This window comes from Hyaena hyaena, unplaced genomic scaffold (genome assembly GCF_003009895.1).
Source record: "Hyaena hyaena isolate Hyena2069 unplaced genomic scaffold, ASM300989v1 scaffold_55, whole genome shotgun sequence".
Taxonomy (NCBI): domain Eukaryota; kingdom Metazoa; phylum Chordata; class Mammalia; order Carnivora; family Hyaenidae; genus Hyaena; species Hyaena hyaena.
Genome location: NW_024080687.1, coordinates 3,163,968 through 3,176,835, shown reverse-complemented (window position 1 = coordinate 3,176,835; position 12,868 = coordinate 3,163,968).

Below are 12,868 nucleotides of genomic sequence, written 5' to 3'. Positions count from 1 at the left end.
GAACCCACGAACCGTGAGATCATGACCTAAGTGAAAGTCGGACGCTTAACCGACTAAGCCACCCAGGCGCCCCGTTGCGGTTTTGATTTGCATTTCTCCGATGACTAATGATGATGAGCATCATTTCATGTGCTCACTGACCATCTGTATGTCTTTGGAAAAATGTCTCTGCCCATTTTTAAAAAATTTTTATTTAATTTATTTTTTAAATTTACATCCAAGTTAGTTAGCATATAGTGCAGCAATAGTTTCAGGAGTAGATTTCTTAATGCCCCTCACTTAGCCCATCTCCCTCCCATAACCCTCTTTTTGTTCTCCTAATTTAAGAGTCTCTTATGTTTTTGCCTCCCTCCCCTTTTTTATATTATTTTTTTCCCTTCCCTTATGTTCATCTGTTTTGTATCTTAAAGGCCTCATATCAGTGAAGCCATATGATATTTGCCTTTCTCTGACTAAGTTTGCTTAGCATAATACCCTCCAGTTCCATCCACGTAGTTACAAATGGCAAAATTCATTCTTTTTGATTACCAAGTAATACTCCATTGTGTATATATACACCACATCTTTATTCATCCGTTGATGGACACTTGGACTCTTTCCATACTTTGGCTATTGTTGATAGTGTTGCTATAAAGATTGATTGGGGTGTATGTGCCCCTTTGAAACAGTGCACCTGTATCCCTTGGATAAATACCTAGTAGTTTTGTCTGCCCATTTTTAAATCAATTGTTGGTTTCTTTTGCTGTTGAGTTGTATGAGTTCTTTATATATTTTAGATATTAGTCCCTTACCAGATACATGATTTGCAGGTATTTTCTCCCACCCGATAGCTTGCCTTTTAATTTTGTTGATGGTTTCCTTTGCTGTGCAGAAGTCTTTAAGTTTGATGTAATCCCACTTATTTATTTTTCCTTTTGTTGCTTTTGGTGTCAGATTCAAAAAATCATTGCTAAGGCAGGGAGTTTACAGCTTATGTTTCTTGTAGGGCGTGTATGGTTTCAGGGCTTATATTTAAGTCATTAATCCATTTTGAGTTAATTTTTGTGTATGGTGTAAGACGGGTCCACTTTCATTCTTTTGCATGTGGCTGTCCCGTTTTCACAGCACCATTTCTTGAAGAGACTGTTCTTTCCCCATTGTATATTTTTGACTCCTTTGTTAGAAATTGTGTATAAATGGACGGTTTATTTCTGGGCTCTCTAATCTGTTCCATTGATCTGTGTGTCTCATTTTATGCCATCACCATACTGTTTCACTTACTGTAGCTTTATGTAATATAGTTAGAAATCAGGGACTGTGATGTGCTCAGTTAATATCCATGGATGTGACTCACATAAAAGATTTTTGGGGTCCTCAATTTTTTTTTTTTTTTTTTTTTTACAAATAGTTTATTGTCAAATTAGTTTCCACATAACACCCAGTGCTCATCCCCACAAGTGCCCTCCATGCCCATCCCCCCTCTGGGGTCCTCAATTTTTAAAAGTAAAAAGGGATCCTGAAACCCTCCCTCCCCCCAAATTGAGAACTACTAATTTAGGTTAAGCTGGCTGGAAATAAGGAACATTTGCTCAAGAAGTTACAACTCCCTCTCGTCTTTGATCAGACGTGTGGATGGGGTGACTGGGTGGCTCAAGTCGGTTAAGCATCTGACTTCAACTCAGGTCATGATCTCACAGTCTGTGGGTTTGTTCCCCGGGACGGGCTCTGTGCTGACAGCTCAGAGCCTGGAACCTGCTTCAGATTGTGTGTCTCTCTCCCTCTGTCCCTCACCTGTTCATGCTTTCTCTCCCTCTCCCTCTCTCTCTCTCTTTCTCTCTCTACCCCCTTCAAAAACAAACAAACGTTAAAAAAGAAAGAAAAAGTGCAGTGTGTGTCCAGGGCCTCTCACTCCACATACATGTGCCTGAGGGAGGCTGGTGGTGGCTGTGTCCTTCGTGTGCACTGTGTCACTGTGTCACTGTCCTGTCCTTAGACTCATTCTTGGATTCTGAGGCTTTTCAGCTTAAATAGCAGAGTGATTATTAGTTAGATGTTTTTATTGTTCTTTTTCCTATCTTGATATTATAGAGGTGAGCAAAATATAGACATGAGGCAACCTGAAGAGGTAAGTGCAGTAAAATTTCCTTTGTGGATGGGGTGACTGAAATCTCATGAGGGGAAGGGATTTGCTTAAATAGTGAAATTGATGTTCAAGCCACGTCCAGGGTCGAAGCCTTGTTTTTCTACTGTAGCCAGGCACCATGGGACCTGAAATCTCAAAGATGAATCCAAGGACGCTTGTTAGTTTTTAAATAACCCTTTATGTTACTGTATGTAATAAACTAGGAACTCATCACCCTGCAGTTTAAAGAAATCTACCTATTTGAATAATCCCTCTTTCGTGAATAATCATGAATTATTATGGACTTTCTTTCTACATCTTGGGAGTATTGTACTGATTACCTTTGAAACTGATTCATGGAAGAGCAGTTATCACCCTTTCCCACAGAGCATCACCTGATGTTCTGCCTGTGCCCTTCTTTGCCAACAGCATTTGGGAGAACGTGCTTGAAGATTATCCTGGTAGAGCGAAGTGACCAAAAATCAGGACCTGGACCAAATTTTAGAAGTGATGCAGATGGCTTGCCTTATAGGGAGGTATATTATGGATTAATTGGAAGATCAAGCATGTAATTTACTCTCTGCTTCCAGAATAGCCCTTGCAGGGAAATTTAATATCTGATGGAGAAGAGAAATGTTCAGAATATATAGGTGACGGTTACTTGATTTTTCCTTATTCCCCAACAAAATGTCAGGTCTGCCAACTATAGTTTTTTGTTTAAAATTCTTTACTTGAGGAGGGAGATGTCTGGAAAACCTGCCCAGATTCAGGATTTGCTTGCTTGAGAAATGTAGAAGTTTTTAACATCTGTGGAAGTGTCCAGCGCCTGCCCTCAAAGTTAGAATTGGTTCAGGGCGCCTGGGTGGCTTAGTCGGTTAAGCATCCAACTTTCGCTTAGGTCATGATCTCGCGGTTCATGGGTTCGAGCCCCGCATCTGGCTCTGTGCTGACTGCCAGCTCAGAGCCTGGAGCCTATTTCAGAGTCTGTATCTCCCTCTCTCTCTGACCCTCCCCTGGTCATGCTGTCTCTCTCTCTCCCTCCTAGAAATGAATAAAAATAAAATTAAAAAACAACAACAAGAAGTTAGAATTGGTTCACAAAACCCGGTAAAAGAAGAAGAAAGAAGATGGCAGCCATCTTTTAATTTGGTATTTGGTTAAGGGAGCTGAGGCTTGGCAATGAGCCACTTCTTTTCTGGTTAAGAAGAGCCTGTGTGAACGAAGGGCTTCTGAATGCTTAACAGGATAGCATCTTGGAGAATTGGGCTCAGAGGGAAGGCGGGGACCTTACCGGTGATGAGCCTGCAGATAGGCACCAGGCGCTAAGCCAGAGGGATTTGGGGGTAGTTAGCCTCTAGAAGCTGTCATTTTCAGGGGGCGAGGGGCTGGAACTAGAGGGTAGGATTAGGGAGAATCATGACATAGACTCTTATGTGGAATTGTTTTCCAAGCCACCTCTTTGCTTTTCTGCTGTTGCTTTGATGATGAAATCAAGTATTTTATTCTTGCCTTTAATAAGAATCAGGTTGAAGTGACATGCTTGTTAGGATTGTGTTAAGGGAGTAGTGAGGTAACTTCCAAATTCCAAGTCTCTGTCACACCCATGGGGTGTGGCCCTAACCTCCACCCAGCTGTCTCAGCGAACCACGGCTCAAGTGCCATCTAGTGGTGAAGTGGAGGAATTGTTTTTAAACCAAGGAACCAACAATTGGGTTAAGACTTTTCTGACCATCAAATCTGAGAAATAGAACATGTTCATTCCCAAGCGTCACTGCTATTTTTAAGCGAACCTGCTTCTTTGGAAATCTTTATTTTGAATGAGATGAATTCTAAAATAACGCTAGGCCCTAAATTCCCTAGCAGGTAATGAAGAGATAAAAGCAGTGATATCTTTTCTTGATGATGAAATCACAGCAAATAGGTCAGGGAAAGACCCTAACCAAAACCAGTGCCGTCTGAGAAATAGGTTCCCCCAGCCTGAGACTTAAGTCTGTCCCTCAGTAGACTGAGCTGTTCATGCCTCACCATCTAGTCCTAGTAGGGGCTCCCTGAGTGTGGGCGAGGCCACGAAGGTCTGTCTGCATCTCTGTCACGCAGTACCTATGGTATGGCTCTGAAGTACCGTGACTGATGGTGGAGCAATTTCATAAGCATCAGGGTGCACTTGTGTGGCCCTTTCCCCAGGAGCCCCCTCGGAAGCCATGCACTTGGCAACCGCTTACTGGAATTGTTTGGAATTACTTCATCGGTGCTTGGGAAAGCCTGGCCTGGAGGCAGTTTCCGTCATGGGGATGGGAAAGAGAGATGGAGGCAGGAAGGCTGGTGAGAAGTCACTGCAGGAGCCCGGGGTGAGGTCACCCCGAGGTGACAAGGGTGGGGGCAATGAAGGCAGAAGAATTCAAGAGATTTTATGAAGGCAGAATTGGAAAATGTCAGTACCCGGATGTGGAGGCCAAAAAAAAAAAGAAAAAGAAAAAGCTATGCGTTGGTCATTTCTGACAGATGCTGAGGGGAACAGATTATGAGAAAGGATCAAATATTCGCTTCTAGTGAAATATCGAGCAGGCATTGGATCTAGAGGCCAAGAGAGCAGTTGTTACTGGAGGCTGATCTGTGTTTATTCGTGGAACAAACATCATCAAGTGCCTATGGTGACGGCTTGGCATTTATTAAGCACCGTCAGGGACGGCACTAAACCCCTGTGCACTAACTTAATCCTCACAAAACTGAGAAGTGTAGGTGCTCTCATATTCTTTTTCCAGGTGGTAGTAAAGTGGTTTGAACGGGCCAAGTATTTCATCCCCAGTTAAGACGGAATTAAGTGTGAGAGAGTCGGAAGCGAGAAGAAATAAGCGAAAATATCAACATTATTACCGATGAAACAAGGCTGGAAAATGGGGCTTAGAGTTGTGCCGGCGGCGGCTCCCCGAGTCTTTCCCCCACTCCCAAGCCTCAGCACAGCGCCCTTGGGAGCCAGCATGAGTTCGTGCAGCAGGTGCGTTCGCTCAGACTCCTGGCTGGCTGAGAGGCCCTGGTCTCTCTCGGGCCTTCTTCGGTCCTCTGTGTTTGGATGGGCTCTGGCACCTTCACAAAGTTCTGTTGATTGCGGATGGCAGCAGGCGAGTTTACAAAGCAGGGCTGGTATTTGGGGAGACGGGCTTCAAGGCGATCATTTCAAGAGAAGCTAGCCCTCGGCACGCGGGGGTGGCCTGGGAGTCAGGGCCCTGGACCCAGCCGCCGCTGTCGTCAGTGGGCTGTAGCTGGGGACTTAAGCAGCACTGAGGCCTTAAGCCTCACCCAGCAAAGTGCGGGGATCTGCGTTTTAACGTGATCCCCCAGCTGGCGCGCACGCGCATTGAAGTTTGTGAAACATCGCTGGGACCGTACCCAGGAGCTGCGTGGTGCATGAAGGAGAAGCTTGTTTGTCTCCCGGGCGCCCTGCTCTCCGGAAGCCTGCATTAATATTCTCCTCCCTGCAGAGGCCTCTCTGCTCTGAAGGCTGCCGCCCAGCCCTTCCTTCGATCACTCATTATATCAACAATTTGTCCGTTATATGGGAGCAATGAAAAAAGCCTTCTCAAAACATGCCCCGAAGCTCATGGGGCTTTTGTGATAACTTACTCAAACCAACCTGATACTTATTTCATTTCCCTGCTTTGTCCACTCCAAAGAGTTTTTAAAAAGCAATTTTCTGAAAGCTTTGGGTAGGCCATTTGTTTCTCTATAAGACTTTTTCTCCCCGGAGGGATTTGTGATTATAACTGGAGCGAGAAAGCTCTGTTGTTAGAAATAATATTTGGTCCTAGAAAGCTCTAGAGAACATGGGGGGAAGGTAGAAAGGGCAGGGGCAGTTAGGGGGTGAGTGTGGGGAGAACAAGGAGTCGTGCTGTATCCAAAAATTCCTATTTTTGTACTTTGACAAAGAGGCAGAGAAATACAAGGGAAAAAAGCTCGAAAAGGTGCTGGTTCAAGGGATGCAGGGGTGCTGATGCAGCGGGACACGTGTACCCCAGTGTTCATAGCAGCGCTTTCAACAAGAGCCAAATCATGGAAAGAGAGTAAATATCCATCAGCTGATGAATGGATCAAGAAGATGTGGTTTATGGAATGGAATACTACTTGGCAATGAGAAAGAATGACATCTGACCATGTAGCAAGGTGGATGGAACTGAAGGGTGTTATGCTGAGCGAAATAAGTCAGAGAAGGACAGATACATGTTTTCACTCATGTGGATCTTGAGAAACTTAACAGAAGACCATGGGGGAACGGAAGGGGGAAGATAGTTACAAACAGAGAGGGAGGGAGGCAGACCGCAAGAGACTCTTAAATACAGAGAACAAACTAGGTTGTTCCCTGAGGGCGGATGGGGGTGGGGGAGAGGGGAAAATGGGTGATGGGCCTGGAGGAGGGCACTTGCTGGGATGAGCACTGGGTATGTATGGAAGCCAATTTGACAATAATATTCATATATAAAATAAAAACATTAAAAAATAAAAAAAACAAAGATGCTGGTTCTAGAACTACGCTGTCCAATATGGACGTTAGCTACGTGTAGCTTAAAATGAGCATTTTAATTACATTGAATAAAATTATGTTCAGTGATTTCAGCCACATTTCAAATTTTTTTTTTAATGTTTTTTATTTATTTCTAGGAGAGAGAGAGAGAGAGAGACAGCGTGAGCAGGGGAGGGTCAGAGAGAGAGGGAGTCACAGACTCTGAAACAGGCTCCAGGCTCTGGGCTGGCAGTCAGCACAGAGCCCGACACGGGGCTCGAACCCACAAACCGCGAGACCATGACCTAAGTGAAAGTCGGACGCCCAACTGACTAAGCCACCCAGGCGCCCCTCAGCCACATTTCAGGTGCTCAACAGCCACATTTCCACCATCGAGAAAGTTCTGCTGGGCAGTGCTGTTCTGGAAAGTCCTGTAAGGTTGACATGTTGGTTCCTGGGATTCAGTAAGAATTTACAAGAGGGGCCCTGAAGATCCGCCTGGTCTTCCCTAGCAGGGCGAGTGTCCCTTTCAGTTCTGTACTGCTTTCAAGACACAGTAAAACAGGGCACCTGTGCTCATTTTGTCCAAGTGATAAGGAGCCGTGGGGCGTGTACTGAGTCCAAAGCCAAAGACCCAGTTTCATTGCCTTGAGTCACACTGGACAGTCGGGGACATTGGTGGTCTCTAAGGATAGCGTGCATCACTAACTGGGAAGTGTGCATGATTGCCAGGGGGAGAGAGAGAGGTGTCCTGAATTGCACACAAGGCTTAGAAGAAGAAAACTCATGGAAGGGGAGCCTGGGTGGCCCAGTCTGTTAAGCATCCCACTTCAGCTCAGGTCATGATTTCGTGGTTCACAAGTTCGAGCCCCGCATCGGGCTCTGTGCTGACAGCTCAGAGCCTGGAGCCTGTTTCGGATTCTGTGTCTCCCTCGCTCACTGCCCCTCCCCCGCTCATGCTCTGTCTCAAAAATAAATAAAAACACTACAAACACAAACGCATGGATCCTCGTTCAGTTAAGCAACACAACAATAAAAGCAAGTGACAACAATAACAAAAGTTACACTCCTGTCTCCCTGCACTTGCTGTAATGTGCAAATCGTTCTCTCTGGAAGAAAACCAGGCACGGTGAGCATGGCCGAACTGAGCTCTTGAGACTGTATTAGAAAACAAAGCCTTACGAGTTTAGCATTGCTTTAGAGATGCGATTTTAACAGGTTCGAAACTAACCCCGATGCGGGTTGTTTAACAGAACAAAACCTCAGCTGGCAGCTCCCCAGAATGGTACTTTCAAACACAAAGGTGTTCAGGTTCTTATACAGCTCAGCGTGAGACGTCAGGGTCTGCACACATGAAATGTGTCTGTGCGTTTCCTGCTTGAAGTCCAAAGCACCTTGTCTTAGCAGTGTTTTCCTCTGTGGATAAGCAGCTTTTCTTCTTTTGACTCATTTAGTTAGCCCTGGCGATTGGTTCTCCTCGGACACAAGTCAAGCGGGGTCTCTAAGACTTTGGTCTTTGAAGCCGATTTCAAAGTATTTCACACTCCGCGGAGCTCCCGCGGACACTGGGTGATCACGTGCGGCCTCAGCCCTGCAGAAGGGGCCGGAGAGAAGGGATGCCCGAGTCAGGCCCCGCAGCTTCAGTCAAGGTTGGGATGAGGACGAAGGTTGGGAGGCGTTCACGGTGCCACCCAGTTCTCGCTGTCCTGTCCGCACACGTTTTCCCACGGCCCATGAAAGAGAGGGTGCCCACTGTGTGTGGGGCTCACAGACCTGCCCAGCGCCCTCGGACGTTCCGAAAGGTCGGAATAAGCCTGTAAACCTTAGTTTCTCTACATTTCCTCAAATGCACAATCGGGGCACACATTTCCACGTCGCTGAGCTGGACAGAAGCAGGAGGGCGGTTCTGGGGCTGTCCTGGCGCGGTGGCAGGAAAAAATTGCTGCGATGCAGAAGGGCACACGAGCGCCTGCAAACTGCTCTTGGAGGGGGCAGCTCCACATCTCGGAACAGCCACCTGCAGGGATGGCAACGAAAGGGAGCCCCACTGCAGCACTGTGTACTGGGAGCAGCCTCAGGGCCCACCAATGGATTAAATCCATCACGGTGACACCCCGCCACGGAGCGCTGTGCAGTCCTGTGCCCTGGGGCTGGGGGGCTCCCCATGCTCACCCCTGCTTCAGGCCCTTCTTTTCTTTGTCTTCCTTCTAGGCTCCGTTCAAGTCTGGCCAGGCCAGCCCCAGCCCACCCTCCCCCACTCAGCCCTCCTCTGTCATCTGTGGTGCTGACACGTATTTGGTCTCACGCATTTTATTTATTATTTTATATAAATATTAATAATACATAATAATAAAAATAAAATAAAATATTATTTTATATTTATATTATTATTTTATACATTTATTTAATTTTTTAAAAAGTTTTTTTTTATTTCTAGGAGAGAGAGAGAGACAGCGTGAGCAGGGGAGGGTCAGAGAGAGAGGGAGTCACAGACTGAAACAGGCTCCAGGCTCTGAGCTGGCAGTCAGCACAGAGCCCGATGCGGGGCCCGAACCCACGAACCGCGAGATCATGACCTAAGCGAAAGTTGGAAGCTTAACCAACTAAGCCACCCAGGCGCCCCAAGTTTTATTTATTTTTGAGAGAAGGAAGGGCAGAGAGAGAGAGGGAGACAGAGGATCCGAGACAGGCTCTGAGCTGTCAGCACAGAGCCCGATGTGGAGCTCGAACCCACAAGCCGTGAGATCATGACCTGAGCTGAAGTCGGACACTCAGCTGACTGAGCCACCTAGGCGCTCCCACGCGGATTTTATTATTATTAGTTTTTGTTTAAAAGATCTGTATTTATTTTGAGAGAGAGGGAGAGAGAGAGAGAATCCCAAGCAGGCTCTGCACTGTCAGTGCAGAACTGGACTCGGGGCTCAATCTCACAAACTGTGAGATCATGACCTGAGCCCAAATTAAGAGTTGGATGCTTGGGGATGCTTCAGATTCTGTGTCTCCACCTCTCTGTGCCTCTCCTCCACTCATGCTCTGTCTCTCTCTCTGTTTCAAAAATAAACAAAAAACTATATATATAAAAAAAAAGAGTTGGATGCTTGACTACTGTGCCATCTAGGTGCTCCTGGTCTCATGTATTTGAGACTTTGTTTCTTCCTGTGTCTCCTCTTAGCTGCTTAGCTAGATCAGAGCTTCTTTGAACCCTGTCTGCCAAGCATCTCCTTAGAAAGATACTTGAGTATCTAAGTATCTTGCTCACTCTCTCTCTTTCTCTCTGTCTCTGTGCATCTCTTCCCCATCTACCTCTTGTGTCCTGGCACCTCTGGCCCATAAACAGGTCCCCTGGTCAGTCCCTACCCCTGACACCCAGGCCAGGAGATGAGCCTTCAATCTGGAAATTAACAATTACTTTTGCTGCGCTGGACAGAACGGAAAGGGAGGGGAGACTCGTTGAGGAGAAATGTCCTGGGAACGAGAACTCTGTTCTCAGAGTCACGGGTCCTGGGGTTGAGTCTTGCCCCTGTTTATTTTCAGGCTGTGTGACTCGGGGCAAGTTACTTGATGTCTCTGATCTTCTCTGTGTGCTATGCAGCTGCTCTGCTCTTATGGATTATCATGAGAGACCCGTTAGGGTGGTTTGTGAGCTGCCGAGTGCTCACACCTGCAGAACTTCCTTACCACCCGTGCTCTTCACGACTTCCTTTTTTTTTTTTTTAGTGTTTTTATTTATTTCTGATAGAGAGAGAGAGTGTGAGCAGGGGAGGGTCAGAGAGAGAGGGAGACACAGAATCTGAAGCAGGCTCCAGGCTCTGAGCTGTCAGCACAGAGCCCGACGTGGGGCTTGAACCTATAAATTATGATATCATGACCTGAGCCTAAATTGGACTCTTAACCGACTGAGCCACCCAGGCGCCCCTCTTCACTACTTCCTAAACCATCGTTCATGGAGAAAGATATGAGCGAAAGCCTCCTATCAGGTTCAGAGCCAAAACATAGGGCTGCAGAGGAAAGGGGGACTTGGCCGGGGAGGCTGGGAGTGCCTGCAGACTCATCATTCCACAGTGTCTTGACTCAGAAGTCCTTGGCATTGGTTTTTATTGGAGTGAGTGGATGTGCTGATTAGTTGTACTTGGTGAACCAGAAGCACAACCAAAATATGTTCCTTTGTGGGATTTAAACAAATTAACAGGAAGAGCAGTGTGGGGGTGATGAGTGCAGAAGCACATGTCGGTTTGCGTTTTCAACCATCAACACATATGTTCTGAAAACCAGTCTGCACAAACATGCTCTGTCGACCATACAGTTAGCTGGGTGGTGTCTTTTCTCCCTCATGCTGATGGGGGAGAAATGAGGGTGGCATTTGTCCCCAGAAGGACAGGCAGCAAGGTGGAAAGAGCTTTGGATTCATGCAGCCTCTACCACCAAGGAGCTGTATGACCTTGGGCAAGTGACCCACCTTCTCTGAGCTTTGGTTTCTTCACCTGTAAAGCGGGGATCTCCTTTACAGGGTCTTGTGACGATGAAATGTAAAGTGTCTAGTACTGTGCCCGGCACACAGCAAGCCTCCAGTCAATGGTAGGTATTAACATCACATAAAACACCCAGAAACGGGAGACAGAACCGAGCCACTGTTACTTTGGGGTTTTGTGTTACAGCTGAACTTGATCCTGACTAATACACTCACTTTACAAATAAACTCCCCACATTTCTTAGGAAAGGAACCCAGAGTTACGAGCCCCAGACTTCCTACACATGGCCTAGCCTTTAAGCCCGTTTTGTATTTTTCCAAAATAACTACCACTTTCTCAGTAACATTCTTGGCACTTTCTGGCGGTTAGGTTTTCAAGTCCTTATAAAAGACCTGTGTGTCTAAGTTTTGGCTGGGGTGGGGGAAGCAGAAGCAGAGATGTAGGTGAGGGATGTGTTCTTACAGAGGTTGGGTGCCCTTCTTCCCTCTTTCCACACTGATTTTACTCACAACGCTTTTGACACCAAATGTGTGGGTTTTGTTTCCCGCACCAACCCATTCTCCCAGTTCTCTGCCCACCACCTGGGTGTCCTATGATTCTGTTCAGCTCCGACACTACTGACCTAGAGTTAGTGTCAGATCCCAAAGGTTAAGGGCTCCATCCCACAAGACCACCTCCACTACGGACACCCAATCACAAGTCATCTGTGCTTCCTGTTTTTTTTTTAAGTTTATTTACTTACTTATTTTGTGGCTAGGGGGAGGAGAGGTGGCGGGAAAGGGCAGGGAGAGACAAGGAGAGAGAGAATCTCAAGCAGGCTCTGTGCTAATCGTGCAGAGCCCCACATGGGGCTCAAACTCACAAACCCTGAGATCACGACCTGAGCCAAGATCAAGAGTCGGACACTTGACCGACTGAGCCACCTAAGTGCCTGCCATCTGCACTTCTGACCAACTGACTAGAAATTGGGGGTTCCCGTGACCCCTCAGTTTTGATAATTTGCTAGAATGGCTCACAGAACACAAGAAAGCACTTGGCTTACTATTACTGGTTTATTATAGGGACATGATAAAGGGTACCAGTGGACAGCCACAAGAAGATACACATATGGTGAAGTCTGGATGGGTCCCAAACATGGGAGCGTCTGGCCCCTGGAGTTGGGGTACACTACCCTTCCAGCCTACAGATGCATTTGGAGTCTGGAAGCCCTCTGAATCACATCATTTGGGAGGTTTTATAGAGGTTCCATTATGTTGGCATCGTTGATGAAATCATGGGGCACTTGGGTGGCTCGGTTGAGTGTCCAGCTTCGGCTCAGGTCATGATCAAATGGCTCATGAATTTGAGCCCCATATCAGGTTCACTGCTGTCAGCACAGAGCTCACTCCGGATCCTCTGTCCCCCTCACCCCTCCCCCATTCGCACTTCCCCTCTCTTTCAAAAATAAATAAACATAAAAAAAAATTATAGTCAGTTAGTGATGGTACTCAACCTCCAGTCCCTTCCTCTCCCTGGAGCGTGGGACATGGACTGAAAGTTCCAACCCTTTAATCACATGGTCGGTTCCTCTGGCAACCAGCCCCCCTCCTCACCACCAACTAGGGGACCACCAGAGTTACCTTCTTCGATTCGAGTCATCGCGTATGGTCTAAAAGGGCTTTTATGAATAACAAAAGACACTCCCACCACCCCTCCCACTCAAGGGCATTCCAAGCGGTTTAGGAGCCCTGTGCCAGGAACTGGGGACATAGTACAGTAGCCACCATACCACAGGGAGATGCTGAGAAGGGAAGCCGGGCTCAG